Source organism: Bos grunniens, chromosome 7 (genome assembly GCF_055505025.1).
Source record: "Bos grunniens cultivar Pamir isolate PY7600 chromosome 7, Bosgru_T2T1.0, whole genome shotgun sequence".
NCBI lineage: Eukaryota > Metazoa > Chordata > Mammalia > Artiodactyla > Bovidae > Bos > Bos grunniens.
The window spans coordinates 33,118,343-33,136,499 of record NC_141171.1 but is presented as its reverse complement, the minus strand read 5'-3'; the positions used below and the strand labels follow the sequence as shown (position 1 = coordinate 33,136,499).

General features: G+C 37.3%; 1 protein-coding gene across 9 annotated transcripts in view; it reads left to right on the top strand.

The window, feature by feature from the left end:
* Positions 1–18,157, top strand: part of PRR16 (proline rich 16) — a 1,143,323-nt gene that overhangs the window by 1,049,815 nt on the left and 75,351 nt on the right. For 8 of the 9 annotated variants that reach the window (XM_086410721.1, XM_086410723.1, XM_086410722.1 and 5 more), the window contains one exon: positions 9,797–11,075. The gene's annotated coding sequence lies outside the window, so the exon portion shown is untranslated. Of the gene's footprint in view, positions 1–9,796; positions 12,400–18,157 lie in introns of those variants that run through there. The other variant, XM_086410719.1, reaches the window with a different exon arrangement.

Here is an 18,157-nt window from a genome sequence, read left to right as displayed (position 1 = left end):
ACACATGTGAAAAAAGAAATCTAAAGTTTAACATGATAACAAAGTGTTTTCTGCTGTGCAGATGCAGATATTCTATGGATAGGAAAACTTCTATATTTTTATTTATATTTATTGCTAATTTTCTTAGAGAATTTCCCCATATTCAGTTGTCCAGTACTTATATATTATGGGCTTCTGTGGTAGCTCATCTGGTAAAGAATCCACTTGCAATTCAGGAGACCCAAGTTCGATTTGTGGGTTAGGAAGATACACTGGAGAAGGGATAGGCTACCAAACTCCAGTATTCTTGGGCTTCTCTGGTGGCTCAGCTGGTAAAGAATCTGCCTATGATGTGGGAGACATGGGTTTGATCCCTTTGTTGGAAAGATACCTTGGAGAAGGGAAAGGCTACTCACTCCAGTATTCTTTCCTGGAGAATTCCATGGACAGAGGAGCCTGGCCAGCTACAGTAGATGGGGTTGCAAAGAGTCGGACATGACTGAGTGATTTTCACTAACACTATATATTATACATGAATTTTACAAAGTATGTCCTTATTTTAGAAGGTAACGTTTGGATGGCTAGTTTACACACTAGATAAAGATTCTATTTTTCTATGAAAAAAAAACAAAAAAACATCTTAGCAAGTGGGCACTAATAATTTACTTACAATAAAGTGACCATTTGCTAAGACGTTGCCATGTCATGTAAACATTTTAAGGTGTATCTTTAGCTTATTTATGTAAATAAGCTTATTTCATGTAAATCCTTATATAGGTATGTGCATTGTTCTTATGTAGTTGCTTTTGAAGAAAAAAATGAAGCTAACAGAACATAGTAATAGACAAAGCTAGACATGTGCTTCGGAGAAGGCAATGGCACCCCACTCCAGTACTCTTGCCTGAAAAATCCCATGGATGGAGGAGCCTGGTAGGCTGCAGTCCATGGGGTCGCTGAAGGTCAGACACAACTGAGCGACTTCACTTTCACTTTCACGCATTGGAGAAGGAAATGACAACCCACTCCAGTGTTCTTGCCTGGAGAATCCCAGGGACGGGGGAGCCTGGTGGGCTGCCGTCTATGGGGTCACAGAGTCGGACACGACTGAAGCGACTTAGCAGCAGCAGCAGACATGTGCTTGGGGCTATTCTGAATTTCAAAGCTTAACTCCTTAAGCTTGGAGTGGGGCCAATGAAACAGTCTATTTGGGACAACTTTCAATCATGGGTGTGTGACCATTGCAATTGCATAGGGCCATGTCTTCAGAAGCATCCCGCCCCGCAATGTGCCCACATACCGCCTTAAGCTTGGGGTTTAATGCTTTGCAGTCATTGTCTTGTAATTTTTATCTTTGAATTTGTGTTGCATAAGTACAGTCTGTTAGGATAATAGAGAATGTTCTGGGGCTTGAAGCTTTCCCTCAGGTGTGGTTCTACATTCACCACCCACCAGGATGAGCTCCAGGCTACCCACTTCCCCCCACATGCCAAGATCATTGCCGCCCTTTGGCTTGGTGGAGGCCAAAACACTGGCAGCCGTGTGATGTGCTCTTATTTGCAAGGTAAAGCTTGTGCGAGTCTGCATTCAACCTATCTCAGAAGAGCATGACATTAGATAGCACACAAAAGAAAGACTAGGGAGGAGAGGACAGAGCTTTTGTTCTTGCTTTTTGCACAAGGGACATTCATTCTATTTTTCACTGGACTCTGCATATTTTGGAACTAGACTTAGTAATTTACAAATAGATTATTGAATGTCATGTCTGATACAATAGCTCAGATGAGAAGGGAAATTCTGAGGTGCATGGTCTTTTAGGGTATCAGGTATTTTAGAAAATGACATCTGTTCCTAAAGGCTTGAATGTCGCCTCTCTAAACTGTTGCTTGGTCAGGCACACACGTACTTACTAAATATCCCCAGTAAGTCCATTATTACATAGTTTGTTCAGTGTGTCCTGCTCATGGAATTACAGATTTCTTAGTCAGGATCTGCACTGCTCTGGGATATGAAAAACAGGAAAGCTATCAGAGAATCAAACTTCTATTTTAGAAAATGTCATAGATAATTCATAAGAAGAAATTAGTTGTGCCAATGTAAAACATGATGCTGGAATTAGCAGTATGCTTTTCTTCATATCAGAATAAACATTTTCAAGGTAATTTTCTCAGTATTCATAGTTTGTGAAGCATGGACTAAAATGTTACGCCAAACTAGCTAGATGTTTAATGGAACGTAAAGATGACAATGAAGTACATCCATAACTGGCTTTTCCTAATTTAATTGCTTTAGACCAAGTTATATGTGTATCTGTGTAATAACTAAAACAATTCAACTTTTTATAACTTGGACCCAATACATGGGCAGAATATAAAGCATGCTACATGAGTGAGAGGAAATGTCACATCATGTTTTTAAAAGCCCACCTAGGTCTTCTTATCTATGTTCTAGAATGCTTCATCTACATTCTCTTTCAAACAGGTTACACATTGCTTACCTATCTTTTGAGAAAAAGATTGCCTCAGAATTCTTATTAAAAGGTTTTTGAAACATTTTTTTTTGCACATATTAAAAAAAAAAAAAAAAAAACTCTGTCCAACTTCTTTTGCTATAGTGGCTTGTTCATTTTTATTAATTCTTTCTGAAAGAGTGTTATTTAATCTCATTCAAAATTCTCCCTTGCATCAGACTTCATTATTGTAGGCATATCATGACTAAGACAACTCTGGCATCATCCAGAGGGGACTCAGGTGTTAGTTACATCTTCAGACTATAGTACAAGATGCAGGGGGTACACAGTTTTCCCTTAAGCCTTCTCCTGACTATGCTTAGCCTTCTATACATCACAGAATATTGAAGCCAATTACATTTTTATAAATGCATGGATGAAAAAGAACCTCCATGTGTACAATACCCAGTACTGGTTTTAGGCTCAACTGGACAGTCAGTCTCACATGACCCTAACAGGCCACACTTGACAATGGTTCCATTAGAAGGCTGTAATGCAATAAACCAAGTGAATCAGTTGAGCACATTCAGGTGATTCTTTAACATGGCAGTTCCCACAAGTGTCTAGGGCTAAAGTCTTTCTCCAGTACTGTGAAATGACAGCTCAGGTATAAATATGAGATCATGGGTAAGAATGAGACCTATTCTAATATTTCCCATGTCCCAGATAGGAGTCGGTATCTTTTATAATAGCCCATAAGCAAAAAATATCACCAGTTACAAAAATGTACCTCACTCAAATTCTACAAGGTATTTATAGTCATCCACAGGCCCCCCAGACCAGATTCAGTTTACAAATCAGGGCTTATTTTTTTTTTTTTCAGGGCTTATTTTTATGATAAGCAATGTAGCCTGATAATACAGCTGACATAGGTTTCCATGGAAACTAAGCTAGAAAGTTCTCTCAAGGTCATATTTCTTTTCATAAAGAAGGAAAAAATATCTTGCCATCCCTCCATTCATATTAGAAAACACAAATATTAGGAATTTGAATTACCAAACAGGCCTTATTCTCTGACTTACAATGCAATAAAATTCAAAATGACAGCTATAGTGTAACTCAGAAAATTGAAAAAAGAATAATAAAATGATCTCAAGAAAAGTAGATAAGAAAAACTAATAAAAACAAAAACAAAATTAACAAAAAGTATCAAACTATGAAAGAAGATTTGATTAAAAATAATTTGTTTTATTTTGAAAAGAATGTCAACATAATTCTTTTTGCCAAATGTCTAAAAAGTTAGGACTGGGGTCAACAAAAATACTAGACTGGGTGGTCTAAACAACAAACATTTATTTCTCACAACTGGAGGCCAAGAAGTCCAAGATCAAGGCACCTGCAGGTTCAGAGTCTGGTGAAAGCCCAATTCCTGGTTACTACTTCTCCCTGTACTTCTTAAATGACAGAATGGGTGAGCGCTCTTTGTCGTCTTCTCTATGAGAGTACTAATCCCACTGTGGGTCATAGAGGATATGAAACGAGTTGCCAGTCCAGGTTCGATGCACGATACTGGATGCTTGGGGCTGGTGCACTGAGACGACCCAGAGGGATGGTACAGGGAGGGAGGAGGGAGGAGGGTTCAGGATGGGGAAGACGTGTATACCTATGGTGGATTCATGTTGATATTTGGCAAAACCAATACAATATTGTAAAGTTAAAAAAAAAAAAAAAGAGTACTAATCCCATTCGTGAGGGTTCTGCCCTCATTACTTAGTCACCTCCAAAAGGCCACACCTCCGAATGGCCTTTTGATTGAGGATTAGGTTTCAATGTATGAATTTTGGAGGGATACAACTACTCAGTCTATCATGCCATTGAAGATGAGGAAGAAAAAAATAAATGAGGAACTTTAGGAATCAGAAGGAAAAGCACTTAAAGGGAAGGGTTTCTATGTTTCAGTGTAGGTAGAACAGTTAATTTTATAGAAAAAACATAAATAACCAAAAGCCTCAAGAAACATTTTTAAAAACAATAACAAGAGAAGAAAACAAAAAGCAGTCAAGACTTTCCCATATTATAGGCATGATAATAAAAAAAAATTTATGAACCACTTCTATCACTGACACTGTTTTAACATTTTACTAGAGATACTAAACAAATGAAAAAAGACAAAAATAAAAACCACAAAAGGTCTAAACTTTGAAAAGAAGATGAAACAGTATTTATAGATGATATGAATATTTATCTTGATAATCCAAGAGAATTGGTGAAAACCTATTAGTTTCCCTGGTGGCTCTGCTGATAAAGAATCCACCTGTAATGTGGGAGACCTGGGTTCCATTCCTGGGTTGAGAAGATCTTCTGGAGAAAGGAACCGCTACCCACTCCAGTATTCTGGCCTGGAGAATTCCATGGACTGTATAGTCCACGGGGTTGCGAAGAGTTGGAAATGACTGAGCGACTTTCATTTCACTTCACTTCATGTATTAGTACCAATAAGAGAAAGTAATTAAATTAGCTAGATATAAGGATATTTAAAAATTCAACATAGTCTTCTATACCAGTAATTAACACAAAATGTGATTTAAGATATTCTAGCATAATAGAAACAACAGCTATATACTATCTAGGAATAAATTGAACAAGAAATGTTAAAGATGCCTATGAAGAAAATAGTACTGAGCAACCTAATCTGGGAGTCTAAATAGTTGTGATGATCCAATAAGTTCCTCATATTAATACTTTAATATTGTAATAAAGATGTCAATTCTGCCCCAATTAGTTTATAAATCCCATGCTGACCCATAGAATTTTAAAATTTTGCTAAAAGAAAAAGACATCTGAATCTGAAATGTATACTGGAGATGACTAGTGTCCAGACATACATCATGTATGTATGTGAATTGTTTAATGATAACAATAGAATATCAAAACACAGTAAGATTTAGATAATTCAGTAACCATAGTTAAAATAGTTGGCAATCCATTTGGAAAATATGAAGTTAGATTCATAAGTAATACTACAACAGACAAGTTAGATAGATTCAACCAGGATGGACAAACTTTTTTTATAAAGGCTCAGATAGCAAATATTTCAGTCTATGTGGATCCTACTCTGTTTAACAAATAGTCATCTCTATAGCGATAGTGTCAAATGGCATAGGGATAGTGAATTTGGCTTCAGGTTGTAGTGCTGACCTTGATTTAGTCTCACCAGAGCCAGAATGTCCATACTTGGAAATTGGTTAGACCATCTACTTCATTAGGGGCTTCCCTGCTGACTCAGCGGTAAAGTCTGTCTGCAATGCAGGAGATATGGGTTCAATCCCTGGGCCCAGAAGATCCCTTGGAGAAGGAAATGTCCACCCACTCCAGTATTCTCACCTAGAGAATTCCATGAGCAGAAGAGCCTAGCAGGCCTACAGTCCATGGAGTTGTGACTTAGCGACTAAACCACCACTATCTATTTCATAGCTTGATATAGTGATTAAATAATATGAGAAAGTATTTAGCTCTGTGTTTAGATATAAGAGAAATCTAAGTTTTTATTCTCAATTTTCCATGCTTGGCCTAATATCTTCCTTAGAATAGGTACTTCATACATCTTTGTTTGACTTTATCTTGCTGCTATCAGTTTAACAGTTTGGGGGAAATAAGACAGATTTTATTGAAATGACTTTGATTTCTTCATAGTTACTACTTCTTAAAATTAAACAGACTCATGAAACATGACACATTATCCCTAGGTTTAAAATATTTTAAATTATATATATATGTACATAATATATATTTATATATAAATGCTTATTTTTTTATAAACTATATTTTAGAATAGTACACATTTATATAAAATTTATGTATTTATATTTAAGAAATATAAAGGAAAGAATCATAAAAATTACAAGTTTCACATAGATATAGAATCATAAGACACTTCTATTTGGACAAAATTTATGTAATATTTTCAATTTTTTTTTAGCATTATTTGCTGTCTTTGACATTTTAAAATCTTGTTGTTCTTGCTGTGTAGAAATGTTCTCAGTCACTTAAGATGCTACTTACATAAAGTAATTTGACATTTAATGACTTAAAGCCTAAAAATTTTAAAAAGAATGAAACAACCCACCAATCTGAAGAATGGATCAGAAAGCATTTCCATGAGCACTTCAATTTATTGATTATACAAAATTTTGGTATATGTTATTTATGTTTCATATTTCACTGCTGAGTAAATTTATTTAACTTGTGTAATTGTGATGGTGTATTACATGTTTCCATATTCGAAGCAGACATAAAAAAAAAGAGAATGCTGAGATTTAAAAATGTTTGTATTTTAAGACCTGTAATAATGAAAATGAATGAAAAATTTTAATTGTGAAATTATACACAAAATGTTATTTGGGGTTTTCTTTAGTGGGAGGAAATATTTGAGTCTGAGATTAACAGATTGAATTGATATCTAATACCATACAGTGAAAGGCCTGGATATTGGCAATGTATCTTCAAAACTCAGCAAGACTTAAATGTGTTCCTTAATACCCAATCTTAGAATCTAATCGAGGACTTAGACATGTACTAGTTATTGAATAGAAGATTTTATTCTCTACTTTAAATGTATGATCACTTAGGGCTCAGAGGCAGTATCTGCTTCCATGAAAACTTGGTGGAACAAGGAAAGTTTCATAATGTTTGCTCTTATCATAAATAGGTAGAAAATGAATGAAACCCTGTCCCAATGAAGAAAGAAAGAATGAGTTATTTTTCTCTCTTCATTTTGCCACTAAAAAAGCATCTGCAACTGGAATTATTAGTTGTTGCTTTCAGCCGATGGCTTTGCCATTGCTTTTCTGTAAATGTCTGCCATATGCATCCCTCTTCCCTTGCGTTGTACTTTCCACATTTCCTCCAGCCACTCTTCTCATCAGAATTTTCCAGTGGTTCCTATTGCATTTAAGATAAAAATCTAAATATTTTCACATAGAATAAAAAGACATTTTTGGCTCCTGCTAGCCTCATATTTTCTCCCTCCACTTCTATGCTATACAATATTAAAGGTACTACACTATCCCCTGCTTCTGCATCTTTGCCCATGCAGTTCTCTCCATCTACAATACTTACATTTCATAATAAATAGCAACATATCACTTTTGCAAACTCCAACCCATCCATCAAGTCTCAGTTCAAATGCCTTTTTCTGTAGGCTTCTACTCGCATGCTCCCATTCGTTAAATATATTTTATGACACAACTCTTCTTTTACTATGACTATTACCTTTTGGTACTAATCTTTTTGAGGGCAGGAGATTGCATTTTTATATCTCTGATTCCTATAGCATATTTGATATACAATGGAAGGTGAATACATATTTTAGAATGAACGATAGATTGTTTTACCAGTTTCAATAAGCTGTAATAAATAATGATATAGCCTACTAAGGAGTTCTATATCACAGAGCTGCTGCTACTGCTAAATCGCTTCAGTCGTGTCTGACTCTGTGTGACCCCATAGATGGCAGCCCACCAGGCTCCCCCATCCCTGGGATTCTCCAGGCAAGAACACTGGAGTGGGTTGCCATTTCCTTCTCCAATGCATGAAAGGGAAAAGTGAAAGTGAAGTCGCTCAGTCATGTCCGACTCTTAGCGACCCCATGGACTGCAGCCTACCAGGCTCCTCCATCCATGGGATTTTCCAGGCAAGAGTACTGGAGTGGGGTGCCATCACCTTCTCCGATATCACAGAGCTATGACAATATAATTGGTACACTGACTTTTGTCTTGGTCCCAAGTACATGAATTATGTTCCTATATATTTGTAGAAAGTCACCTTTGTGTATTTTGCATGCTTTTAATAGTAAAACTGAAAGTTTAATTATTGTAAACTGTTGCTAATACGTTAGTAATTATTTGAATGCCAATTGCCTCTATATAAGCAAAAGAAAAACATATATAAAGGACTTATATTTCTAGGTGATACAAAATGACACAGGCAGATACAAGCCATGTTGCACTGAGTACAGGTTAGGCCAGTTCAGTCCAGCCTTCTCCACTCCTCTGTACTGATACAGTCTCACATCATCCTAAACAACTACATGACAAAAGCTTGTCTTCTATGACTTCTCTTTCATAAAACATCTTTAATGATGAGCCAGATTAAGTCCTCAACACACATTTACTAATTATGTTGGGTGACTTCTTTAGTTTTAATCTTAGAGTTGAGTGAGAGCATTATTTTTTTCATTTTGATTATTTACATTATTTCATTGTGGAACTGTATCTTGGTAGTTGAGAGTAAAAATGAAAATAATTCTAATTCGTCCAATAGAATGGTAATGATTAAGGGTCTCTCACAGAAGGACTAAAAGATTTATGCTGTTGTCTATATGTATGTCTGTGTATTGGAGAAAATATCTTGAACTTGGGCCTCACCTACCCTCAAATGAAAAGGTTTAAAACAGGGGGGTCTCAGATGGATTTAAGGGATTAAAAATACACTTAAAACCATTACTCTATGTCTCTGAGATTTCCAATAATTTGCTGTTCAATTATGGCCCAAGATTTATTTTAATAACTTTTGGGATCTATTATAATAAATTATTGCAGAAATATTCTCTATTATATCATAATGTAAAGAGAATACCATACTTGCTTGACATTAGTGGTGCTGAGCCTGTTTGATGTCAGGAAGGCAGGGTGAAAATTATGGCTAGGTTTTATTTTCCAATGTTTTCAGAAAAATTTATTCATTAATTACAAATGTGGATATACGTTATTTTAAGGTGCTAATTTGAAGGTACCATAGATTCTAAAGAAAGGCTAGTTCTTGGGCAGTTGTGGTATATCATGAAAAAGGGTGTCTTTTGGCAGTTTGATAATATATTTAGACTATATAAATTGCAATGAAACATTACATTAGGCAAAATGTTTTGAAAATACTGTTTGGTAATTGAAAATGAAGGTCCTACCTTAATAGGTCTGATTTCTTGATTAACTTTGTTTTGAGGGTGATGCGTGTTGAAAAGTTTATTGTCTTAAAATTTATGAACTCTTTTGAGAACTTGGTACAAGTGGACAAATTTATCCTAAGTTTTAAAAACTGTCAGAGGTAAGAGATCTTTTAATTGAAATATAAACATGGTGCTACTAAATTTTGATGACTGTTATCAAATATTGTTTTTATATATAAGATTTAAATGGAATATATGTTCAAAATGTGATTATACTTTTAAAGTAAAATCCTTAATAATTCAAAGAAATTTAAATTGCATACTACTAACAAATTATTTCTTCATTTTAAATAATTTTTATATCTTTTATTAAACTATACTTGCTATTTAAACTGATATTTTGTCTTTTGTTTTCTTTTTTCTGACAGCTCCTTCAGGTTGGAAGGAATACCTTTATTTGGAGGCATGTCAGTTCATTTTTCTCACTTCAGATTCATCACTATGACTTCTTGAGGCCAGATCTAATTTTGAAATAACCAGAAAATTGTCCATCTTGGAGCAGCAAACCCCTCAACTTGGAGCACAAATGATCACTGATATGGTCTGCTTAAAACTATCTGCCTCTAGTCTGACAGCCATGAGCAGAGCCCTGGGGGCAAAAAAAAAAAAAGCCACAGCCTTAAATGTCTTCACTCAGAAATTACCAAGAAGATTAAAAAAAAAAAGAAATGAAAAAGACTAAATAAGCAAGCCTACAAAAAACCAAAAAGCAAACAAACAAAATTCATCTCACTTTATCATTGAAATTATCCCCAGATGTGAACCTCCCAAAGTTTATATTTAGTAATTAAGCCAGTAAATTATAAATTGATGTAACGTTTGGGAAGGTGAAAGTATAGAAATAGGTGTCTATAGCTAGAATTACTCAGCATTTCAAAATATGTAAACAAAACAAAAACATACACAACAAAAACTGAACAGAGGAATATTGCCGCAATGAACAGTATAAGGACAGAATGTTGTTGTTTGCAAACAGAGAGGACATTTGTCATCTTGTGTACACCTTCAAAGCCATAATGGCGTAAGAGTATTGTTGTCAATTGCTTGAAAAGTTTCTGCATTCGATCCTTCACTCCATACTGGTTGAGAGAGGGGAGGTCAGTTCTTACTGATTACTTCCCAACGCACTTCTACTATTTGCACTGTCACTTCCATTCAGGGTAATGATGTGTGCTGTTATTTGCACAGATGGTCCCATGAGTTTTGAGACCACAACAAACAGTTTCTTGCAGGAGTCCAAAAAGGAAACATGTAAGAATTCTCCAGGCATTGATTTCTCTTTCTTCTATAAAAAAAAAAATCAGTTATAAAAAAATGGACTTGTCTCAGATTAAAGAACTACAGAATAATAATGAAAAAGCATCAGGGTGGTCCAACGAATGAAAAAGGGATCAAAAATTGTTTTTTTTTTTTTTTTTTTTTAGTGAGGATCATTTTATATCATTTACAGCGAAGAAGTCAAATACAGTGAACTGTACACTAAACATCTGTGTTGAACATCTATTTGTTCTCTTAACAAAATCATTTGTAATTTGTATTTGACATATAAGAGATTTTTATAGCCATTTATCTATGCCTCATGGGGAAATGTACTACACAAACAGCATTTTCAGTTTATTTTTCTAAATAAATGTGTTGTTTGTATTACTTGTAGTTGCTCATTTGATTTGCTTTTCATTACCTGGAAGATAAGTTTTCTTTGGTCATAGGTAAGCTTTTGTCATACAAATTCAGAACTTCTGGAATACTAACATTTCAAATATTTTGTGGTATAAAATTGTGTTTTCTATTCCCTAAACTCTGAAGAAGAATTGATATATTTTTCATGAGAACTTTCTTGTCAAGGATTATTTTTTAATATTCTAGTTATGCTATCTGAAGTTAGTTTTAAAATACTGAGGATATTGCTGGAAAAGAAAAAAATAATAATTATTTTATCAATAAGGATGTCCTCTAAATTGTCTTCTTGAAATTCTGCTCTAAAAGAAGATAATTTATGTATATGTGTGTGTGTATATATATATATATATATAGGCCATTAATCATATCTAATGAGTCCTCAGTCAGAGGTCTGCTGAGAACTTCCATCATTGTATGTAAAAATGACTAGGCAATTATACTGGAGCAAAAACAGTGTTCTTATCAACAAGGGCTTATTGAGTGCCCACAAAGTTCTCATCCTTACTTGCAACTCATCAGCTGGAGCCTGTATTTATGATCATTGCTATCACCAGTAAGTAGTGTGCAGCTCCCACAAATTATTCTTTTTTTTAATTGGAATATAATTGATAAAATTATGTTAATTTCAGGTATACATTATAATGACTTGATATCTGTGTATATTGCAAAATTATTACTGCAATAAGTCTAGGTAACATCTGTCAGCACACATAGTTATTTCTTATGATGGGAACTTGCAAGACCCCTTCTCCTAGCTACTTTTAAATATGCAGTAGAGTATTATTAACTATGGATATGTCTGGGATGCTCTGGAGAGTGGAAGACATAGCACCGGTCCTCTGAGGTCTTTGGAAAGGATTACACTCAACCCTTAGATGAGTATTTTGTGAGAGACTCTCAGAAAACCTGTTAGTAAATGAACAGGGTCCTTTCATAGAAAGACTGATCTCCTGTTTCTGTTGCCTTTTGCTGTGCCCTGCAGGCGGTAGCCCTTTAAGAACTCCTTTTCCCTTGATTGAAATCCTGTGGGACCCACAAGCATAAGCCCCATTGGCCACCAGAGCCAAGGCAATGTAGAAGTGTTCTCTGGTACCAGGCGGAAAACTTGGGTTGTTGGACAAGGAGATAAATTCTTTTAGGGGACACACAAGGGAGCTGGAGCAAGGCAGAGGGAGAGCGCAAAGACTGCCTGTATAACTGTCTTCGTACAGACCCCCACCCAGGCCCTTCCTAGGTGGTAAGCGGTGCTTTGAACCAGAAGTCTGCCCCTCAAGCCAAAGCTCCAGGAGAGGTAAGTAGGCCTTTTCCTCAGAAAGACTGGTCTTTCATTCTGGTCTCTGTGCAGTGCCCGAGGGTGGTGGTTGGCCAAGAAATGGTTCTCTGGTTGAGCCCAGGATCATATATCCCCCTGGCCTCCTGAGCCAAGCAATTAAGGGATGTCCCCTGAGCGGCCGCCCACCCCACCCCTCCCCAAACCGGGGGCACTAGATGTGTGTTAAACTCCCCTCTGAGAGGTATTTATGTTTAGGAGGAAGGCATAGAGAGAGTGTAGAAGGCACCATGGTGAAAAAAGAAAAAGAAAAAAGCTTAGAATTAAAAAAAAATAAATAAAAAGATGGTGTCTGCTATAGATAAAAGGAGGCAGGGGGTGGAGCATGTAAGTGGCTCCAGCTGGGGAAAAAACACCTAAGCAGAATGTTGGAGGGGACCCAGAAAGCAATGCTTAAAAAAAAAAAAAAAAAAGATGGTGCCTGCTGGACAGAGCAACAGAGCAAGGAAGAGGGACTGTTGAAGGCAGTGCCACCAGCCAGCAGGTCCTTGGATGTGAACTCAGTTAGATGCCTGCCCCTCAGGCTAATGCTTTAAGATAAGCAAGCAAGGCTGGAGTCTTGTTCACTTAAATCTGAAGTTTCTGGTTTGGCAGCCTGTGCATTGAGCCCTTGGTCAGGTGAGTCAAATGAGCCATTTAAAAGCGTTTCTTAGTTTGTAGTAGTCTTGTGGAGGTGGGGTTTTAAAGTCAGATGTTTTAGGGACTTGTTTCTCAGCTGCAGGTCTTAAAAGTTGAGGTGCTCAGTGTGGGGTTCAAACCCTTTGTTCCACAGGGAGAAAAGCTCCTGATTGAGTTCGCTCCAGATTGTGGGTCTCTGCTCTATGGGTGGCATTTATGGTGAGATTGTGTTCCACATTCTCCCACCAGCTTCACTGTGAGCTTTCTCTTATTAGCCTATGCAAATGAGTTGCTTGGTTTTTAGCTTTTCTTCAGAGGAAGTTTTTCAGTATGTAGCTACAGATTCGGTGTGTTTGTGGATAGAGATGAGTCCAAGAGCCTCCTGGGACTCCTGCATCACCATCTTGTACTGGAACCCCCAACAACCACAGACAAATTATGTTTAACAATTAAAAGAGTAGGTGTTTAGGTTTATTCCCAAAGTATGATCTGAAACTAAATTTTCATTGTATTGTTCTTCACACTTAAATTGATTTACTCTCTGCAATCTCTCTTGGTAATACTTAGAGTATCCTGTAACATAATGAAGAAAATTAGTTTGTCACGCACGATTTCACCTCCTGAAAATGAAGACATTGTACATGAGAATAATCCAGCTAAGAATCAGATTGCCAGTTCTTGTGGAATGTGAGGCATTAAAGTATAGATACCTGGACTCTTTCAAAGTCTTTTAAAATCCATGCTGATTGCTTTGAGCTGTGAATTATTTAAAACTGTAAATAGAAAGCTACTCTCCAAACATCTAACAATAAAATCCATTAAGAATGAATGATAAAAATTATAGTTCTTCATTTTGTGAGTATTCTTAACAGTACACAGTGATATATCTGCTGTGGTCTATGGAGAACCTCTAAAAGATTTTACAAAGATGTGACATAACCAGGAGTGCTATTTAGCAGGATAACTGGTAGTAATTTATAAAGGGAATGAGGCTAGGGAAGATGGGGCACAGACCAGAAAAAAGTCCAAAATTTTCCTTGAATTAAATTTATTTATTCTCTTCAACTTAGGTTTACTTTCCAAGTAATTTCACTTGTCTTTCACTGGATCTTCTTTCATTCTCTTCAAGAGGATAGCTTTGCTGTCTTCACAATTCAGTATTAATTTTGCAAAATTATTCGGTTCCATTGAAAAGTACAACTTATACACACTTTTAGAGTTGAGAATGTCAGTGTAGGTAATCTCTGCTTCCTTGCAGTTGCTTTTAGAGTACAGGTGTGTTACATTTGTAGGCACCTCTCTCCTTGCTGGTCCCACTTCATGTAGTTATCAGGTTTATTAACATGGATAAGAAATTCTCTTTATTTACTAAGTGCTCACTCTGGAACATGAATTGTGTTGAGCACTAGGAAAAAACAGATTACCAAAAAAGATGCAGATGATATTTTAATGGAATTTAAAATCTAGTTGGAGAGAAATACATTAAACATGTAATTTCACCAGTTAACAAAATAAGTACAACTATTCTAAGTTCTATGCAGAAAGGTATGCTATATGTCCAGACTATGTATCCAGTGCATCTTACTCAGTGAGGGAAGTAAACTTAGGAATAAGATCTGAAGGGTGACTAAATTGGTAAAGGGGGCAAAATCATGGGCAAAGCAGTGAAAAGGGGCATAAAAATAGGATGTCAGACCACCTGAACACAATTAGCTTGGAGCAAACGGTAAAAAAGGGTAGCACAGGGAAAACTGGTGGAATAGAAGCCAGATCTTACCTAGTAAAGCAGAAAACAAACATCATGAAAGGTAAAAATAGTAAGTATATGGAAGTAATAGCGTATGTATCTGCTGTAACAAATGTGGGTTTAATTCCTGAAAAGACTAAAGCTGATGCCACTCCTTCCCTGCCATCCAAAGGTTTTATTTCTACTCCCAAACAAAATAACACATACAGTTGCACAATAGAACAATGGGTTAAAGTATGTCTCAGTTCAGTCACTCAGTCATGTCTGACTCTTTGCGACCCCATGAATCGCAGCACGCCAGGCCTCCCTGTCCATCACCAACTCCCGGGGTTCACTCAAACTCACGTCTATCGAGTCGGTGATGCCATCCAGCCATCTCATCCTCTGTCGTCCCCTTCTCCTCCTGCCTACAATCCCTCCCAGCATCAGAGTCTTTTCCAATGAGTCAACTCTTCGCATGAGGTGGCCAAAGTACTGGAGTTTCAGCTTTAGCATCATTCCTTCCAAAGAACACCCAGGACTGATCTCCGTTAGAATGGACTGGCTAACTGAATGCAAACCAGCATGATTAAGAAAAAGCTCACTTCCTCCTTAAGGAAACTTGCTAAAATGTGTTCACACAGTATTTTGGTATATTTGTTCTTGTTCCAACTGGCCACACCAGCATAAGGAGGTAAGGAATGTAGTCCCTTGGGTGGGCACATTGCCACCTTAAACTTGGTAATGGGACATTACAGAGACTGGGGAGAATGAATGAGAGTGTGCACAACTGTCTGATTCTGCCACAAGACATTAGAAATGCACCAATTCATCATGCCGTGAATTGAGTGTTGGAGATTTTGTTTTGTTTATTTTTTAAAAATGTATTTATTTCATTTTTGGCTGTGCTGGGTCTTTGCTGAGCACGGGCATTCTCTTGTGGTAGGCAGAGTCTACTCTTTATTTTGATTCTTGGACTTCTCCTTGCAGTACCTTCTCTTGTGGAGCACAGGCTCTAAAGTTCCTAGGCTACAGTAGTTGTGGCTTGTGGACCTAGTTGTTCAGAGGCATGTAGGATCCTCTCAGACCAGAGACTGAACCCATGTCCCCTGCATTGGAAGATGGATTCTTAACCACTAGATCACCAGGGAAGCCTTAAGTGTTGGAGATATTAGTCACTATAGTGAAGTCGCTCAGTCATATCCGACTCTTTGTGACCCTATGGACTGTAACCTATCAGGCTCCTCCATCCATGGGATTTTCCAGGCAAGAGTGCTGGAGTGGATTGCCATTTCCTTCTCCAGGGGATCTTCCCAACCCAGGAATTGAACCCGGGTCTCCCGCATTGCAGGCAAACGCTTTACCATCTGAGCCACCAGGGAAGCCCAAATTATATGCAAAACTTAGGAAATAAAATTTTCAACTAGTCTCCAAGAGCAAAATAACATAGTTGAGTCATATCCTGTGAACATTTAATTTTTTTTATGAATTCTACTATACTCATGTCTATTCCTTTCTGTAAACATATACCCAAGATTGGTAATGATGTGGAAAAACCTCTATATGTCTCCTGTTGTGAATATCTCATCACACTAATTGTGACTGTGGTCCAGAAGATAATGTGCATTTATAGATGACATAAGAGATTTTGACTTTGGAGATTTTTACACTTCATTGTTCTGATATTCTAATGTGTTGGTTAGTACAATTAATCAGTACCTCATTTGTGGTCAGTTTTCATTCCAATCCCAAAGAAAGGCAATGCCAAAGAATGCTTAAACTACTGCACAGCTGAACTCATCTCATATGCTAGTAAAGTAATCTTCAAAATTCTCCAAGCCAGGCTTCAGCAATACGTGAACCATGAACTTCCTGATGTTCAAGCTGGTTTTAGAAAAGGCAGAGGAACCAGAGATCAAATTGCCAACATCCGCTGGATCATGGAAAAAGCAAGAGAGTTCCAGAAAAACATATATTTCTGCTTTATTGACTATGCCAAAGCCTTTGACTGTGTGGATCACAATAAATTGTGGAAAATTCTAAAAGAGATGGGAATACCAGACCACCTGACCTGACTCTTGAGAAATCTGTATGCAGGTCAGGAAGCAACAGTTAGAACTGGTTCCAAATAGGAAAAGGAGTACATCAAGGCTGTATGTTGTCACCCTGCTTATTTAATTTCTATGCAGAGTACATCATGAGAAACGCTGGACTGGAAGAAACACAAGCTGGAATAAAGATTGCTGGGAGAAATATCAATAACCTGAGATATGAAGATGACACCACCCTTATGGCAGAAAGTGAAGAGGAACTCAAAAGCCTCTTGATGAAGGTGAAAGTGGAGAGTGAAAAAGTTGGCTTAAAGCTCAACATTCAGAAAACAAAGATCATGGCATCCGGTCCCATCACTTCATGGGAAATAGATGGCGAAACAGTGGAAACAGTGTCAGACTTTATTTTTCTGGGCTCCAAAATCACTGCAGATGGTGACTGCAGCCAGGAAATTAAAAGACGCTTACTCCTTGGAAGGAAAGTTATGACCAGCCTAGATAGCATATTCAAAAGCAGAGACATTACTTTGCCAACAAAGGTCCATCTAGTCAAGGCTATGGTTTTTCCTGTGGTCATGTATGGATGTGAGAGTTGGACTGTGAAGAAGGCTGAGTGCCGAAGAATTGATGCTTTTGAACTGTGGTGTTGGAGAAGACTTAATAGTCCCTTGGACTGCAAGGAGATCCAACCAGTCCATTCTAAAGGAGATCAGCCCTGGGATTTCTTTGGAAGGAATGATGCTAAAGCTGAAACTTCAGTACTTTGACCACCTCGTGTGAAGAATTGACTCATTGGTAAAGACTCTGATGTTGGGAGGGATTGGGGGCAGGAGGAGAAGGGGGTGACAGAGGATGAGATGGCTGGATGGCATCACCAACTCGATGGACGTTGAGTCTGAATGAACTCTGGGAGTTGGTAATGGACAGGGAGGCCTGGCGTGCTGCAATTCATGGGGTCGCAAAGAGTTGGACACGACAGAGCGACTGAACTGAACTAGGGTGTTTTATCAGTTGTTTTTTGGAAAAAGGAAACATTGAAATTTAAGGCCTCAAATCTTTTTTCTTAATACGCACCAGAGTTTGGGGGACTCATTAATTTATGCTGATTCTAAGAAAGCATTTTCTCTTTTTTTGGTTTAAGCATAGCTAGAGAGATGTTTTTTCATTGGTTCTGAGTTGTGTCCGACTCTTGGTGACTCCATGGACTGCCTGCTCCTCTGTCCATGCCAAGCTCCTCTTGTCCTGCCAAGCTCCTCTGTCCATGAAATTCTCCAAGCAAGAATATTGGAGTAGTTACCATTTCCCTTCTCCAGGGGCTCTTCCC